We start from the raw sequence: 19,494 nt of genomic DNA, 5'->3' as shown, positions 1-19,494 counted from the left end.
TCTTTGGTTAGAGAAGGCTAGTTTACTGCTTTCGGTGTGATTCGTAGGAATCCAGTTCACCCAGTGCAAAAACTATTACAAAATGTGAAATTATGACATCCATAACATTTGGAACATTGGGTTCATAAGTAGCAAGATTATCTTCTTTGTAAGTTTTTTCTAGGACAGGGAAGTAACCACTCATCTTTTAACCCACATGGCACAAAGTCTGGCACAAATTAGACCCTTAATAAAAGTGGTCTGATTTCTGCCTCTGCCTAAGAACCAGAGTTTGGATAACATCATGTAGCATCAGTTCCTTGGGAAGACCTTGAGGAAACTGTCTTGGTCTGTGCTAACTCTAGGTTTGTTGCTCTCAATCAGTTTTAATTACTTTGTGTCAGGTTGAAAGATTACCTTGGGTAGTCACATACAATCAAGGTCTCCCAGCACTTTGCTTACACTTGCGTTTTGTTTTAGGTTTGTTTATCCTGTCTCTCTCCACCTCCCCGGAGATCCTTTGGCAAATCTGATAAACAATGCTTTTTTTCTTGCTCAAGGCAGAAAGTCCAATCGAATACAATGGGAGGCCAGACTTGGCTGCAACGCAGGCTGCAGGTGTGCTGGCATTGTGGTCATCTAAACCAGATGCTGGGAGTTGAAGCACCTGCTTCCCTTCTCTGTCTACACTCCAGAGACCACCGCTTCTGGGTAACAGAGGCCAGAGAACCAGGCTGAAGAAAAGGATGAAAATACCACAGCATCCTCTTAACAGATCAAATGAGTTGCCCTAGAAATAGCTTCATGAAATTCTCCCTCTAAGTCCTCAAACACATATAGCCTGATTTGTGTTCTTCCCCTCTCTAATCTGACAGCAGCATCCTCTCAACACACACGCTTGACAACAACATTTACTAGAAACAGACACTCAGCGGCAGCTTAATTTTTCTCTGGATTATATTATCTAGACAGACAAGGCTGGCCACGGACAAGAGGGTGATGATTTTTATGGTTCTGATAACATGATGCCAAAAGCCGTGTGCAGCCTCAGATTTAATGAATATTTTTATAAGTGCCATCAATTTCTGAACAGTCCAGAAAGAACATTTAGTTTTCTATCTTGAATGTGGATCATCAGATAAGAGATCAGGGAGAAACTGGTCCTTGTGGGGATGTGACTTTGCTCTAACACTGCTTGCCTGAGAAGCTGGCTCTGGTATTTTTATTAAGCTGAGTCTAAGTTATATCATTTCAGTTCTAAATATTAGTAACAAATTGGCTACAGGCATGTGTATTCAAATCCTATGGGTTAAGTTCCTTCCTGCTGTTAATATTTTTATTTCCAATTACAGTGTTACTTATTGTCATGCATGAATGCCCTTTTGGGTCAGAGTTCACACTTTGTGTTTATACAGAGGGATCTATTTTCTTTGTATATCTTTGTACTGTGTTCCTAGGAGTCAATGGAGAAAGCTTTTGCATTGAAGAAGGAAACCCTGTAGCCACACCACTTTGGAGGTTCCCCTGCAAAAACACACAGTGAGGGGGCCAGGGCCTTAGGTGGAGGAGAGGCAGGTACAGGGCCTATGTCCTTCTCAGCTTCACTAGCTCCTCCATCCAAGAGGAATCTGTTCCTTGTCTGTGAGCTCTTACCGACTTCACCGCTTAAGGAAGCCCGTTACACTTGTTCCTTACAGCTCTGTAATAAACAGATGTATATTTGTTGCTGCCTGTCCAGACCAAGTTTACAAGAGAGAGAAAAACTTCTGAAATGACAAGCCAGGTTTGTGGACATGAGAGGAGAAAGAGGAGTGGCAGGATGGGGAAAGGGTGACAAATCAGAACAAACTAGTGCAGTCTATCTGAAAAAAGGGAGGTGTGGTATTTAGTAAGAATTTTTTGAAATCACCCAAAGGATTGACAACATGTTTCCAAAAAATAAATTAAAAATAAAGAGACTCATTCTCTTCATCTCATGCCCACATTCTTCTCGGTCAAAGCCTCATTAAAAGAGGCACCCAGACAACTAAGGAAAGAGAGAGGGTGGATCTGGAAGCGAGAAAGAGAACCCTGGATCCTAGAGGTACTCTGATCTGCAGATGTGCCTTTCAGTGGAGTTTGGAATTCACTGGGGGGCGGCTAATGGGGTGGAGGGGGCTGCCGAGATGGAGATGAATATGGAAATTGAGATTAGATAAACAGTGTGTCTATTCTTTAATATCACGGGAACTGTTTTCACTTATCTGCGTGACTCTTTCTTTTGTGCCTCTTAATTTGTCCTTGAAGTTCTGTATCTAATCATTAGCTGAGCAACCAATAATTCTCCCTCAGTCCCCCACCCCTTTTTACAACCAACTTTAATCTTTCGACTCAGTGAAAAACATGTTTCCCCTATCATAACTGGTTTAACAAAAATTCTCTTTTAAGTTTAGATTGCTCAGATACAATGGCTTTCCTGCAGCTTCACGCTAGGGAAAGGAATTTACATTAGAAAAGAGAGATTTATGATAGCATTGAATTTCCATTTGAATATGGATAGTTAACAACATGCATATGTTTTTTTTTATTATTATTATTTTAAGGTTTAAGCTGTGCCATAGGCAAAAAGAAAGCTGGAGACTGCGGGGCTGGCAGGACTCAATGAATAATTTAGTCTGGATTTCATTCACAAACAGCAGCCCAGTCCTAGGGAAAGGACCGGTGCTTTTCCCTGGATCGGAACTGGAGTAAGTGCCAGGATTTCCTGATTTGTTTACATTTCTCAAAAAACTTTTTTTCCCCCGGACTAGGACAGAATTAGACTTCCTTTTCCACTTTTGGCTCCTTCCAAGCTATTCTTGCTCAAGGTATTCTCTCCCCTTTCCCTGCATTCTCCTTTGTTGAAGTCTCAGCTGGGTCTTTTGTCTCACGAAAACATGGAGAGGCAATGAAAGATGTTGGTGGAAGAAGAATGGTCCTCATGACAACAATGGGCCCACAGTAGCCAGCTTTTCCTGGACGCAGCATTGTCTATCCAACTTTTACATCTAAAACCTTCTGGTCTGTCTCTCACTAGGGCTTGAAAAGGATTCTGAGAGGCCAGGATATGATACATCAAGTGATTTTGCCCAACTCCTTAAGCTATAAAAGGAGACACTGAGATCACCTTCATTCTCATCAACCCTGCATATGACGAGATTTGTCATTCTGTGGTGAAGCTTCAGCCAGATCTAGGCATGGGACACCAGTGTTTTCTCTTTGGTAACCAGTATTCTAGGACCTGTGGCTAAGGTCTAGAAGCTTGACCTCTATTCCACCCTGTTATTCTCCCTGCCTTGTTTGGTTTCACTTTTACCATCTTGATCATCTATAATTGTCACAAAAGTTTGTTTTGAAAAGTAACTCTAAAGTAATTTGTTTATAAATGTTTGGCAATCAGGGATTAGTTCCTTTTCCTAATCTGAAGGGTTAAAAGGCAACCAGATCTTTCTGGGGACTCACCAACAAGAATAAATCAGAGAAACACAGAAGTCTTTTAAAGGGATTGGGCAGGTTCCTTAAAAGAGACGTGTAACTCTCCTTGGTTTACTGATATTTCTATTTCTTTTTTCCTTCTCTCTTGTTTCTGAGGCTAAAGGCCTCTTTAAATTTCACTACTTAATTCATCTCTGTTTTGAACATGTTTACCATTCTGACCCTAGGGATAATTGTGAAGAATATCTTGAAGCAACCTCATCCTCCCTGCTAGGACAGCTTGGGTTGTCTTCACTTTGGGTTCCCTTCACTTTGGGTTCCCTGGGACAATCAGGGTCATCTATCCTTTCTGTTTTTCTAGTAATCAAACCCAACTCTTGTATGAGAATCAGATAACTTAATTGTACTTGGGGTATGACTTTAAATACTTCCACCATTCCAGGCTTCCCTTGTAGCTCAGTCAGTAAAGAATCTGCCTACAGTGCAGGACACCGGGGTTCCATTCTTGGGTTGGGAAGATCCCCTGGAGAAGGAAATAGCAACCCACTCCAGTATTCTTGCCTGGAGAATCCCATGGACAGAGAAATCTGAAGGGCTATAGTCCATGGGGTCACAAGAGTTGGACATGACTTAGCATCTAAACCACCACCATTCAGGATTATTTGTATCATAACAGAAGAAATTTACAGTAAAGGAATGAGTCTCTAATGGTGGAACTTATGATACCAATGGTGGAACTTATGATACTTTTGCTTGGAGCAAAATGTCATCCAAGTGCTCCTGAAATTATGTCATACTGAGGCTTGATTATGTCTAACACATGGATCAAGTCAGGCACATGTTGTTTGTATCCCTATGTACGTATGTATGATTACCAGGTGGCTCAGTGGTAAAGAATCCACCTGCCAATGCAGGAGACATGGGTTTGATCCCTCAGTGGGGAAGATCTCCTGTAAGAGGAAATGGCAACCCACTCCAGTATTCTCGCCTGGGAAATCCCATGGACAGAGGAGCCTGGTGGACTACAGTCTGTGAGGTTGCAGAGTCAGACACAACTGAGCAACTGGACACACACACACATAAATATATACACACACACGCATATACAAATACACATACATATGTAGAGGTCACATGCAGAGAAATATAGTTGATTATAAAGATCCTGCTACTGAGGGTAGACAGATGAATGACCATGAGACTTTTCTGAACCATATATTAACATAGCTGATTTGTGAATCAAGACCATAAATAGCTATTCCAAAATGTCCTTTATAACAATCATTTACTCACTCTAGTCACTATGAGAGTGCCTACCTTTTGAAAGGCCAAAGTAGACTCTCTTCTCTGACTGGACAAATGGTCACATTCTTAGTATAATCTAAACATACATCAAGGTGCACCCAGTGGGCTAATGTGCAGAGTTTCAATTAACACTAGCACATTAGGGACATCAAAAGAATAATTTTCCCCCCATTGGTTTCAGAGACAGTATTGTAGGCATAAGTGTTACTAAAGAAACCAAGGTTTAACCTTTTGATGATCTGAAGAATCAAGTCCTGCTTTGGATTATCTTCTGTAACAGGCTTTTATGAAATGATCTGCTGACAAGTGTAAGTGAAGCACGTATTCCAGAATTACATGGTATCTTCAACAGAGTTTAGAGAAAGACATAAAATGAGTAATGACATGATGTTCAATGTGAAATTTATCTTCTAAGCAGGGGAACCCCACAAATAAATGCATGTGGTGGGAAGGGAAAAAAAAACAGATATAGAATAACATTACTTAGAATACTTAAAAATCATTCAAATCACATGAACAAAAATGTAAATTAGGTTGGAGAATATGATATATTTTGCATTGTGTATGTAGGTACTACAGATAGCAGTGCTTTCTAATATGTTTCGTGTGTGTATGTGTTTGTGTACTCAGTCGTTCAGTTGTGTCTGACTCTTTGTGACTGAATGAATTGCAGCCCACCAATCTCTTTTGTCCATGGAATTTTCCAGGCAAGATTACTAGAGTGGGTTGCCGAATTTCCTACTCCAAAACATCTTCCAACTCAGGGATCGAACTCGTGTCTCCTGTACTGGAAGGCAGATTCTTTACCACTGAGCCATGGAGAAGCTCAAATATGTTTCATATGATGTTCTGAATTCCAGGTCTTTATTTCAAGAGAAGACCAGAGGTAAACAGCTTACTTGAGAGGGTTTTCCCTACATGAATGAATATAGTAAATATTCTGGCAGACTTTCAGATTTCTCTAAGTTGTAGTAAACAAGGCCAATTGGCTCATCTGAAGGGACCCTTAGGAGTCCAGCTGGTGGTGCTTGGAGGCCGAACCAGTGATTCTTTTTGGCTTGCCTCCAGGGTTAACCTGAACTCCAATAGAGAGGAAATATGACTTGGCTCCATGACAGCCGCAGGGTCCCAGATGCTATGGGCGCTAAAGATGGGATGGATTTCCATGTATCAAGTGCATATACTGGTTTTGCCTTACAACTGTCAGAAGCCTGAGCAGTAGAGAGTAGTCCGAGTCCTGATAGACTGCATCACCATTACAGTCTATTTTTAAATGAGTTTTTCTCTCAGTCAAAAGGTGTGCTTACCTTTCTCTGGGAGGTGACAATGTCAAGAGGCTGCAAAGGCATTTTCTAGGCTCTGATTTCTGTCTTCTTACATACCATATTCTTAATTCAATGACTACAAAGCTCTGTATATTGAATAAGATATAACAATAAAATAGTTTGTGATCTTAGAAATATTTTCAAAAAATTATTGCCACATTTACACAACTTCAAATGTGTACATGGCGGGCAAGTGGGTGAGAGTAGATTCTTATTGTACATAAATGAGTTCATATTCTTTTAAAAGAGCTATTTTGTGTTTGGTCCCTGTAGCGTCTTTACTGAATTGAGAGTCTTCACTGAATCATCAGCTGGATTCTCTTTGGCCTTTAGAAGGTGCTGTAGACAAGTCGGCTGCCTTCTATGTTCCCAAAGGGGGCTTAGAGGAATTGTTGTTCGAAGTCATGGTCTCTGGGTGGTTTTGGTGAGTAAGAGACCAGTAGGGTCTCCAGGCCCATGGGCAGCAGTCAGTGTGAGGTGAGGTGAGGGCAACACAGGGTAAGTTAGCAGATGTAGGGAGTGTGTTGTGGTCCAGTCTCTATTTGACTTTTTGATTCTGCAGCCAGAGCCTACATGGGGCCAAATGCCAAACCTGGGAGCCTGTGACCAGGGGAGGTGAACAGGGGTCCCACCGACCCACTGCAGAAAACCAGCAAATAGTCTTGGTATGAACACCATGGAGATTGAGCCTTCCTGACAAATCCCCTGACACTACACGTAGCAGATCGCATAAAGGCATCTATCTTAGAGGAGACAAGCCTGGGACACTTGGGGAGGTTGTGACCACTCACGGCCTCTTTATGATCCACTGACAAAACAAAATAACTCACCTGGTTTCTGACTGTAGGATCCAGATGGGCTCAGTAATGCTCTGAGCCAATGGTAGAGCCTTCCATACTCCCACCCAACCCAACAATTACACCCCACCCCCAACCAGCTATGATATTTCTTCTCAACACTTAATCTTGACACCTTTAGCCCTTCTGGAGAGAAAGGGACCTTAGATGGGACATAGTCCACACCCACCACACCCACCCCACCTTGGGTAGCCTTGTTATCTCTCCTTGAAGTGTGATTTAGTACCACATGACACTAAGATATGATAACCTGAACACTCTATTAACTTGGGAAAGACTACTGAGCAAAAATGCTAGTTGGAATAGCTCTGTTGATGATAGCTAGGAGGTGTTATCTGGGAAGAAGATGGAAAAGAACTCAGAGCTGAGAGTTGTTTTGGATGGTTAAAGGGAATTCAAATATAGATGAAGATCTGCCCACACTTTAAGAAAATCCTCAAAGACACGACAACTGTCAAGGTTGCACTTCTTAGCAGTTATCACCTACTTTTTGTTTTCTGCTTCATCAGCTCTATAACCCTGCAAGTTTCATTATTAGGGTTTCCTGCTACACTTTTAATTTTCAGTTACAGATTGACTAGGGGCTGCCAGTATGTCTGGCCTACTGATGTTTGCTGGTAGATTATCCTTGTAAAAGTTACTATTGTCAGGTTTCATTTTGTAAAGGTAGTGAAGACTGGCAATTCACATAAATTCCTCAGCCTCATTGCTCGTGATGGTCTAACAACTAAGAACAAAACAGAAAGATAGGCTCATTTTAAACAAATCTTCTTGCTTCAAATAATATACTAAACAGACAAACAGCACCCCCACCCCCCGGCAAAAAAGGAAAACAAAAAAAGAAAAAACACCTTACAGTTGAATTTACTGAGCTGAAGAGGTCAAACTTTGCCAGAGTCAGGGACTGGTAACTGACATCCAGTTATCCAGTTCAGGGATTCATTTTCCCTTTTTTCAATAGTGAATGAAATTCCCTTTTTAAAGGCTTATAATTTATTGTCTAAAACTGGAACTGGGACAAATTCAAAGCAGGATGAAAGGAAGTCTCCAAAACAATAGCATTGAAATTCTCCCAGGGCTGTTTCAATTGTGAGAACTTAGAGCACCTGAATGGCTGCATAGTGGTGAGGCAGAGGACTCGAGAGAGTGGCAATGTGCCCAAATGCTGTATTTTTGTGGTGGCCTCCTTTGCTGGATGAATATTGCAAGTTTTTATTTTTTCCTATTTTGCTGAAAACATTCTACAATTTTCCAGGAATTAAAGGACGCTCAGGCTAAGGCAAACTCTGATCATAAGTGAAAATAAGAGTTCATATTCCAGTCCTCAACACAACATTTCAGGGATCGTCAGTGAGCATTTATTGTGTACCAGCTTATAGGCAACGTGCATTACATGCATGAGTTCATTTGATCTTCACAACAATATTATGAGCATAGGTACTCTTATTCTTACTGTACAGATAAGGAAACAGAGAGGTTAAGCAATATGCCTCAAGCCGCATGGCTAGTGAGTGGCCTAGTCATGTCATTTCCATACTCTTAACTACTTAACAGAATTGCCTCCCAAGAAAAGTAAATTGCCTAGGTTAAATGATGTTAGGGATTGATGGTGAATAGAAGTTGATATTTGGTCCAAAGAAGCACAGAATGTTTAGTTTTTGATGAATCCTGATAACATTCTGCTGCTGAATAATAAGACCAGACAAGTTGAGTCCTGCTATGCTCTTGCAATTCTTTTAGTTTTATTCCCAACTTAACTCTTTCTGAAAATGATTGAAGTAGCTTACACACACATGTATATCCTTATTCCAGGCTCAACAGGACTCCAACCTTATTTCAACCACCTTCTAAATATCCCTGCTGAGTGCATGTCTTCAGGCACCTCAAATATCTACACTGAATTTTCCAGACTCTCCCTAAACAACTCTTCAGTTGGACTTTTCTCTCTCTGTAATAGTATTACCCAGTCGCTAAGACTCTGAAACTCAAGGTAAGTTTTATTTCCCTCTTTCCTATAGTGTCTCCTGCCTCAACCCCCTCTGAGAGTGCACAATCAATTTGTCATCAAGTCCTGTGGATTCTCTTTGCCCTATCTGTCCATACCGAGCTCTACTGCAATGAACCAAGCTTCTAAAACCAGATTTGGGGATAAATTTCCACCAATTTGCCCATGTTCAGGCTTTCTGTCCTCAAGATAGTCACTGGGAGTCAATCCTCTAACAAAAGTTTTTTGTACTCTATGCTGTTCCAGGCACTGTTCTAAACTAGAGACATATCACCTCTCTGCCTTGTACTTGTGGTCCTTTCTGCTTGAAATATCCATCCTCATTCTCCCCCTCTCCAGTATTTCTGCTTTTAGCAGCCACTGCCAGTGACTGAGATCTTTGTATCCACATCGCTTTCCCTTGACCTGATGTAGGTTGAATTTAAAGAGCTCTGGGCTTTCCAGATGGTGCTGGGGATAAAGAAACCACCTGCCAATGCAGGAGACATAAGAGACATAAATTCAATCCCTGGGTCAGGAAGATTCCCTGGAGGAGGGCATGGCAACGGAGCCTGGTGGGCTACAGTCCATAGGGTGGCACACGATTGAAGCGACTTAGCAAACACACATGCAAGGAGCTCTAGCCCAGCACTTGGACTGTGGTAGAAAGTCCCTTTGTGGTCATTTAGCCTGTTCACCCTCCCCAGTTTCTGCTTTGATTTTAATACCTTCATGCTCAGCCTCGGCTCCTGAATTTACGCCACATTACTGTTTTCTGAGTCCTTTTTATTAACCTCCTACTCCGTGAATCTAACTCACTGTCCCCTTAATATAGCCATGCCTCTAAACCCCACCCCTGTGAGAACCAACTTCCCCCAAGACGTTGTACTTCCTGATAGCCCACCTTCCTCTTTGGAAGCTAGAATACCATGGTTTGTTTGTTCAATAACCATTAACGGTTTACTGAAGCTCTTCTGTGTACTGGCTACACAACGCATAACAAGAATGACAATATCCTGTCCTCATGGTGCTCACTCTGTCAGTGATTAAATGAAGAGGCAAGATAATTTCAGACTGAGAAAGATGATGAAGAAAATAAAATGGGCTGCTGAGCTGGAGGAGGGGGAGGGAGAAGCCTGGCTTAGATGAGATGTGCAGGGAAAGTGTTTCAGGCAAGGCTTGAATGATAAGAAGGAGCCATCTGTGTGTAAAATTGGAGAATGTGTTCCAAACAGAGAAGACTGCAGATGAAAGACCCTACAGGGGCCATCAGCCTAGTGTGCTCCAAAAATAGAACAGAAACCAACAGAGCAGAGCGAAGGAGAGGAGAGTGGTAACAAAGGAGCTGAGCAGAGGCCAAAGCATAGAGGCCGTGTTTCCATGTTCTTGAGAGGTAGGTTTGTTAGTTGCCTGGCTCTCCAAATCTTCTATACTGTTTGTTAGGCTGACCTTCTCCCTGACCCCAGATGGGCCCTTCTTTGATGGCAGTGTATGGTTACAGACTCTTTAATTCCACTCATTGCTCATGGGCATTAAGTGGGCAATACCCACTCAGCACATTCAAGGTGAGATGGTGCCCAACCAAGGTCTACCTGTTCTCCAAAGCCTGATTCCCATACCAGTGACTTTAGGATGTATTCCTAAATGATCCTGGTGGGAAAAACGATTCTTTTGCAGTAGGCTGTCTTGGTCTGAGCCTTTACCCAGCTTTCCTCCTATCCTAGTTTATACTGTGGTTTTACCTTTCCTCCCAGATTGAATGCCAGACTGTCTGGTTCAATTTTGTTCCACTCAGATTAAACTGCATGGTGTCCTGCTCTCAGTTGCCATGTGAGAATAGCTGTGTTTTGGAGAATAAACTCTTTGTAATACCATCTGGCTACTGTCATGAGAATTAAGAGTATGTGTGAAGCACCCAGAATAGTACCTGACACAAAGTAGGTTCTAAATAAATTGTAATAAAATGATCATTATCACAGTTGTGTGATTTTGGGCATAACTCTTTAAATTTAAATGAAGCTGCTGGACAAAATGGTTTCTAGTGTTTTCTAGTTCTAAAATTTGATCATGACTTGGATGAAGACACTGAAAAATCCCAGGAAGAGACAGAATCTTTGGGTATTGCTAACTTTTCGCCAGTGGGAAACTTTGTACACATTGGAGATTCTTTTATGGCATCAGTGGTATGTTATTTGCAGCACTTGTATATTTATTCTTGGTAATATTTCAAGCATTTTGAGTGTAGAAAGAGTGGTAATACTTTATTCAAATGTACACCAGAAATACCAAGCATTGTCAGGGATGTGGTTACATAGAAATTCTCCTGTACGCGTCATAGGTGTATTCATCAGGACAGCCTCTTTGGAGAATGATTAGAAAAGAGCTAGGAAAGTAAAAATGCATATATTGTATGATCCAGAAATTCTGACTCTAAACAAATATGTACTAAGAGGCTTGTTCAAGAATATTCATGGGAACATTGTTTCTCATAACAAAATTTGAAGCAACACAAGTGCCTATGAATAGAAGGAATAAATAAATATAGCATATTTATATACAACCATTAAGATTAGTGAGCTACAACTATACAAATAGCAACATGGACAAATCTTAAAAATATTATATTCAGTGAAAAAAAATTGTATAATCATAATATAGTATAATACCTGTAAGATAAAGTTAAAACATGTAACATATAGGTTATGGGTATGAATATATAATGTAAACATATAACAACATGCATGGGAAATGTTGAATTCAGAATAGTGGTTAACTCTAGGAGGGGTGAAGGGAAGGGAGTAGAATTAGGAGACGGGTATATAAGGAACTTAAACTGAATATAGAATGTCTTTTTTTTTTTTCCTTACAAAGGATTTGAAAGAAAACAGGCAAAATATTAAGATTTAACAAAGCTGGATATATACACCAGTGCTTATTAATAGTCTATTTTTTTGTATGCTTGTATTAATTAATAAGAAAATAAAACATGACTATTAAATCATGAGAAACGCTGGGCTGGATGAAGCACAAGCTGGAATCAAGATTGCCGGGAGAAATATCAATAACCTCAGATAGGCAGATGACACCACCCTTATGGCAGAAAGTGAAGAAGAACTAAAAAGCCACTTGATGAAAGTGAAAGAGGAGAATGAAAAAGTTGGCTTAAAGCTAAACATTCAGAAAACTAAGATCATGGCATCTGGTCCTATCACTTTATGGGAAATAGATGGGCAAACAGCGGAAACAGTGGAAACATCGTCAGACTTTATTTTTCTGGGCTCCAAAATCACTGCAGATGGTGACTGCAGCCATGAAATTAAAAGACGCTTACTCCTTGGAAGGAAAGTTATGACCAACCTAGATAGCATATTCAAAAGCAGAGACATTACTTTGCCAACAAAGGTCTGTCTAGTCAAAGCTATGGTTTTTCCAATGGTCATGTATGGATGTGAGAGTTGGACTGTGAAGAAAGCTGAGTGCCGAAGAATTGATGCTTCTGAATTGTGGTGTTAGAGAAGACTCTTGAGAGTCCCCTGGACTGCAAGGAGATCCAACCAGTCCATTCTGAAGGAGATCAGCCCTGGGATTTCTTTGGAAGGAATGATGCTAAAGCTGAAACTCCAGTACTTTGGCCACCTCATGCGAAGAGTTGACTCATTGGAAAAGACTCTGATGCTGGCAGGAGGAGAAGGGGATGACAGAGGATGAGATGGCTGGATGGCATCACCAACTTGATGGACATGAGTTTGAGTGAACTCCGGGAGTTGGTGATGGACAGGGAGGCCTGGTGTGCTGCAGTCCATGGGGTTGCAAAGAGTCGGACACTACTGAGCGACTGAACTGAACTGAATTAAAATATACCTGTAAATATTAATAGCTGGATTTGAAAGAAAGCAGATAATTTAAGCTACGAGTGAAATGGCTAAAACCTGTCTTAAAAATTTTTTTTTTTACTCAACTAAAATCATGTTAGTTTCTGGTGTATAGCAAAGTGATTGTTTTATTTATATATATATATATACAAAATACATTTTTTCATGTATACATGTATATATATCTTTTTTACTATAGTTTATTACAAGATATTGAATATAGTTCCCTGTGCTATATAGTAGGACTCTGGTGTTTATGTATTTTATATATAGTAGTTTGTATCTGTTAATTCAAAACTGCTAGTTTATTCCTTTCCCACCCCTTTCCCCTTTGGTAACCATATGCTTGTTTTCTATGTCAGGGAGTCTGTTTTGTAAATAAGTTCATTTGTTTTCTATGTTTGTGAGTGAGTCTGCTTCTATTTTGTAAATAAGTTTATTTGTAGCACATTTTAGGTTCCACAAAAAAGTGGTGTCATATGGCTTTTGTCTTACTAATTCTGACTTATTTTGCTCAGTATGACAATCTCTAGGTCCATCCATGTTGCTGCAAACGGCATTAGCTCATTCTTTTTTATGGCTGAGTAGTATTCCATTGGGTATATGTGTGTGTGTGTATATATACACATACACATACATATATACAGCACATCTTCTTTATCCGTCCATCTGTTGATGGACACTTAGGCTGCTTTCATGTCTTGGCTATTGTAAATAGTACTGCTATGAACATTGGGGTGCATGTACATTTTCCAAATGGAGTTCTCTCTCAGAACCTAAGTCTTGATGCTTGTCTTTGTGTTCACATAAGAAAAATACCTGGATTAGATTTTGAGGCTAAGTATCACCACTTATAATGAATAGTACTGAAAATAATTAAGATGACACATTTTGAAAAGCATTTTTTACTCTACATCATGGAAGCGTAAAGCATTATTTTCCGTTAGTTAAATTTTAGTTTATCAAATATCTATTAATACAACTGTGTACTATTTTTTATTTTCTTTTAAATGTTCATAGAACTGAATTCATATGCTTATCCTCCTAATAGAACTGGACTAAACCCTGATCATCCAGTTTTCAGCCTGAATCCTTCCAGTCAACAGCACTCTGCTTTCCTTACTCAATAACTGCTCCTTGAGGTGATGAATATATAATTATAATTTTAATGTATTGATTTCTCTTGTGTAAGTATCCTAGGCACTCGTCAGAGCACAGCAGAATTATTTACCTACTAAAAAATTGGATTTTTCTCCAGGGAGTAGGATAGGAGACTTCTTTTCCCAATACACAGGTATCCCAGGAGAACCACTACGATGAACCAACCAAACAACCTGATCATTTATTCCAGAGTTTCTAAAATACATCCTTCCAGCTGCCTCCTAGTCACCCTCCCAGCACAAGGAGAAACGGTCCCTCCATATTGTTTAACATCACTGGCTTCCAACCAGAAAACACATACCTTATGCCTCCTCTGTTCTACTCTGACTGACACTTGTGATTCTCAAAGGCAAAAACCAGATTTTAATATTCAGACCTGAATACTCATTGAATTCTCAATAAGGGCAGGACAAATTAGAGGACACAGGCAAATTTTTCAGCAACATGGATGAAAGCAATCTTTATTTTTCTCTCAGTCCAGCTTTGAGGTTCACTATTTCCACCAGATATAAAGCCAAGCTTTTGTAGTGTGTTTTCGTTTTATTTCTTTCCTCTCTCTCTCTCTTTTTTTTTTTTTTTTTTGATGTGAGCTGGCATCTCTCATGAAAAGATAAAGGCATCAATTAAGTATATTACCAAACCCTAAGGATAAAAGCTATTGTTGTGAACAGGAGTTAGGCACGCACATGGTATCAAGTAAGGGCCTGGAAACAGACTGCTGCCAAGGAAAACAGATGTCTGTCTCTCTTACAGATCCCAAACTGTGTGTATATTAGCAATTGCTAATCTCCTGATTGACTTAACAATGATGGCATTGATGAACTAGTTTGGGCTGAGTATAATCATTGCTGTTACCATTGTCACAATAAAATTTAAAAATTGATTCAACCAACTAGTAACAAATGACAGAGACAACGAAGCAATAGCTGAGGAGCCACCCTAAAGGAGAAGAGGATGCCTCGCATCCAGAAATGAGAAAGGGTCAGATGGACTCTGCTTCCAGCCTTTGCTATTACAGCAAAAGTCCAGATGTGGGTAGGAGAGGAATTCCCCCACATAACAATGAGTAATAACAGTTAACTCACAATCATAGGATGCATGAGACAATGATGAATTGTATATTTCAAACCTATAGAGGACAATCAAAATGGTTACTTTCTTCCTAGTGGGTTATACTAGCAAAATTGGGAGTGAGAGAAAATTCCGCTTGAGGTTTTGCACATTGTTTTTCCTGTTTTCCTGACATGGTTATAAATAAGAAAAAGTGCAGATGTTCAGATCCTCTTCTCTGTCGCATGACTGTGTTTCATCCTTTTATTAGCTTGCTCTTATTGTTCCTTTTATGTTGTTGTTTTTAAACTCTCCTGCACATGTTGTCCTCAGGACCTTTAGATTCCTTTCTTTCTCTCTTTCTTCCTTTCCTTCATTCTTCTCCCTGCCCTCTTCTCTTTCTTCTTTTCTTCTGCTTTTCTCTTATCAGGATTATTGGGAAAGGAGGGAGAGGAGAGTTAGGCATAGACTATGAGCTGGAGTCAAGAGGAGGAGGGTGAAGTGAAGAGTGGCTGTCTAAAAAGAGGATGGATGACGTCCTGCCAACGCTCAGTTGATTCTGTCTCCTTAGAAGCCAATTCCGTCCATATTTAGATTCATAGTAAGGGGATATTTAGATACAGGTCAACTTAAATGTTAAATGAGACCAGTCCTGGGGTTCATTGGAAGGACTGATGCTGAAGCTGAAACTCCAATACTTTGGCCACCTCATGTGAAGAGTTGACTCATTGGAAAAGACCCTGATGCTGGGAGGGATTGGGGGCAGGAGGAGAAGGGGACAACAGAGGATGAGATGGCTGGATGGCATCACTGACTCGATGGACATGAGTTTGAGTGAACTCCAGGAGTTGGTGATGGACAGGGAGGCCTGGCGTGCTGCGATTCATGGAGTCGCAAAGAGTAGGACACGACTGAGCGACTGAACTGAACTGAAATGTTAAATAACTTCAGCATGACCAGGCTGGTCATAGAAAGAGTTCTGAAGTCAGTCTAGAAGATCAGATTCACTTTTGGGAAAGAGAGAGTTCAGTTTAACAGACAATGTCTGATATCAATATAAGACTAGATTCAAACATTGACTTCCTTCAGAACTCAGCTCCCCGCAACCCATTTCCATATAACGAGGTCCACTGACTGGTAAGAGCTTGCAGAGTCACTTGAACTGCAGTGAGCTGTATTGTGCTTTTCTTTGAAGCAATTCCTCTGGCAAAGCCCTATTAAAACTCTGTTTGACTCAGGCTCTTTTCACTTTTTAAACTGAATCGCCTTAACCTCATGAAGGTCTTACAAGATTCCCACTTCCTACTCACTGTCAGGATAAATAACACTCAGGTTCTGTTTTCCTTGCCCAGTGGTCCAAGGCTATGTCTATAAGAAAGCAAACACCTAGCTATATCCAGATTTTGGATGTAAGTCTGCCTGATTCCAAACATCTGTATAGCTGAAAACATCAGGATGTTTGGCATCAAGCAGACAAAACATCTGGATGACTGCTTAAGTTTTTCACTTTTTCACTAGATGTTTGGTGTCATGTAGACACAAGCTGAAGCTCTGACTTCCATCTTGTAACAACTCCCAGGCTGCCAGGCTGGCTCCAGATTCCTTTGATTGCAACTGACATTTTTACAAGAAAACTTTGCATTCTGTGTGATGCTTGTTGCTCTTATGCTCAGAAACAGATTCATTATGTAGAAAAAAAATGGCCCTAACCAACCCCCAAAGGCCACATGCTTGAGGAAGAGCTTGAAGAAGCTGGAGAATTTCAAAATCACAACTGTCTCTGTAAGCAAAATCATAACATAACTTTAGCAAGAGAGGGTGGCTGGAGAGAGAGTGGTAAATGTGCCAGATCCCTTCTAACAGCCCTCATTTTGTTTCACTTACATTTCAGCCAAGAAATCTTGTTTCCTTGCTGGCAGAGGTGATGCTTCCTCTATTGTCAGACGTAGATAACTGACAAATGGCCGAACATCCCATAAAATACACCAGAAATTTCACAAATGGAACAGTGGGGATTGTTTAGAAAACATCATTTTCACCAGAATTTTTGCAAATAAGATTCTTCACTTGGCCTAGTTTGGGAGTTTCACAGTCAAAATGAGGACTCATGCACCCCACCTTTGGAATAGTTGTGCTAATGATGAAAGTAAATCATCAGCAACTACACAGTGACCATCTTCTCTGTACCTGGCTGTCATGAACTGCCTGACTTCATGCCCTTTGTCATCCCTGCTCTTGCCAAATACACTCAAGAGCTTCTCTGATGAGCTCATACCTGCCCACTTGCTGTGACCAGCCCTGCTCTAAGACATAGAAGGATCCCTGGCCTTAGAACGCTGTTAGAGCAGGTTCAAGCTACACCCTTTCCTCTCCTCCCTCAACACCTGATAGATAAGATCCTTTGCCTGATGCTTCCAGTGTTTTACAATTATTAAGAAGCTGCCTACATTTCTTCTTATATATATATATATATATATACACTTATACACTAGGTTAATATACACTAGCTTGTGCACTTAATATACTTATAAAGAAGCCTATGCACTTATGGACAGTGATCAGTGCAAAGAAATAGAGGAAAACAATAGAATGGGAAAGAATAGAGATCTCATCGAGAAAATTAGAGATACCAAGGGAACATTTCATGCAAAGATGGGCTCAATAAAGGACAGAAATGGTATGGACCTAACAGAAGCAGAAGATATTAAGAAGAGGTGGCAAGATACACAGAAGAACTGTACAGAAAAGATCTTCATGACCCAGATAATCATGATGGTGTGATTACTCACCTAGAGCCAGACATCCTGGAATGTGAAGTTAAGTGGGTCTTAGGAAGAAGCATCACTATGAACAAAGCTAGTAGAGGTGATGGAATTCCAATTGAGCTATTTCAAATCCTAAAAGATGATGCTGTGAAAATGCTGCACTCAATGTGCCAGCAAATTTGGAATACTCAGCAGTGGCCACAGGACTGGAAAAGGTCAGTTTTCATTTCAATCCCAAAGAAAGGAAATGCTGAAGAATACTCAAATTACTGCACAATTACACTCATCTCACATGCTAGCAAAGTAATGCTCAAAATTCTCCACGCCAGGCTTCAACATGTGAAGCCGTGAACTTCCAGATGTTCAAGCTGGTTTTAGAAAAGGCAGAGGAACCAGAGATCAAATTGCCAACATCTGCTAGATCATCAGAAAAGCAAGAGATTTCCAGAGAAACATCTACTTCTGCTTTATTTACTATGCCAAAGCCTTTGACTGTGTGGATCACAATAAACTGTGGAAAATTCTGAAAGAGATGGGAATACCAGACCACCTGACCTGCCTCTTGAGAAATCTGTATGTAGGTCAGGAAGCAACAGTTAGAACTGGACATGGAACAACAGACTGGTTCCAAATAGGAAAAGGAGTATGTCAAGGCTGTATATTGTCACCCTGATTATTTAACTTATATGCAGAGTACACCATGAGAAATGCTGGGCTGGATGAAACACAGCTGGAATCAAGATTTCCATGAGAAATATAAAAAACCTAAGATAATCAGATGACACCACCCTTCTGGCAGAAAGTGAAGAAGAACAGAAAAGCCTCTTGATGAAAGTGAAAGAGGAGAGTGAAAAAGTTGGCTTAAAGCTCAACATTCAGAAAACTAAGATCATGGCATCTGATTCCATCACTTCATGGCAAATAGATGGGGAAACAGTGTCAGACTTTAATTTTTTGGGCTCCAAAATCATTCCAGATGGTGACTGCAGCCATGAAATTAAAAGATGCTTACTCCTTGGAAGGAAAGTTATGACCATCCTAGACAGCATATTAGAAAGCAGAGACATTATTTGCCAACAAAGTCTGTCTAGTCAAGGCTATGGTTTTTCCAGTAGTCAGGTATGGATGTGAGAGTTGGACTATAAAGAAAGCTGAGTGCTGAAGAATTGTTGTTTTTGAACTGTGGTGTTAGAGAAGACTCTTGAGAGTCCCTTGAACTGCAAGGAAATCCAACCAGTCCATCCTAAAGGAGATCAGTCGTGAGTGTTCATTGAAAGGACTGATGAAACGGAAACTCCCATAGTTTGGCCACCTGATTCGAAGAGCTGACTCATTTGAAAAGACCCTGATTCTGGGAAAGATTGAAGGCAGGAGAAGAAGGGGATGACAGAGGATGAGATGTTTGGATGGCATCACTGTCTCAGTGGACATGAGTTTGAGTAAACTCTGGGAGTTGGTGATGGACAGGGAGGCCTGGTGTTCTGCAGTCCATGGGGTCGCAAAGAGTCAGACACGACTGAGTGATTGAACTGAACTGATACACTAGCTATCATATTAAGTATTTCTCATGTTCCCCATGTCCAATTTTCTTGAATATTTTGATCATAATGGATATTGAATTTGGTCAAAGTCTTGTTGCTGCTGCTGCTGCTAAGTCACTTCAGTCGTGTCCGACTCTGTGTGACCCCATAGACAGCAGCCCACCAGGCTTTCCCGTCCCTGGGACTTTCCAGGCAAGAACAC

This window comes from Bos mutus, chromosome 9 (genome assembly GCF_027580195.1).
Source record: "Bos mutus isolate GX-2022 chromosome 9, NWIPB_WYAK_1.1, whole genome shotgun sequence".
NCBI lineage: Eukaryota > Metazoa > Chordata > Mammalia > Artiodactyla > Bovidae > Bos > Bos mutus.
The sequence above is the reverse complement of the archived record's forward strand: the minus strand, read 5'-3'. Positions refer to the sequence as shown.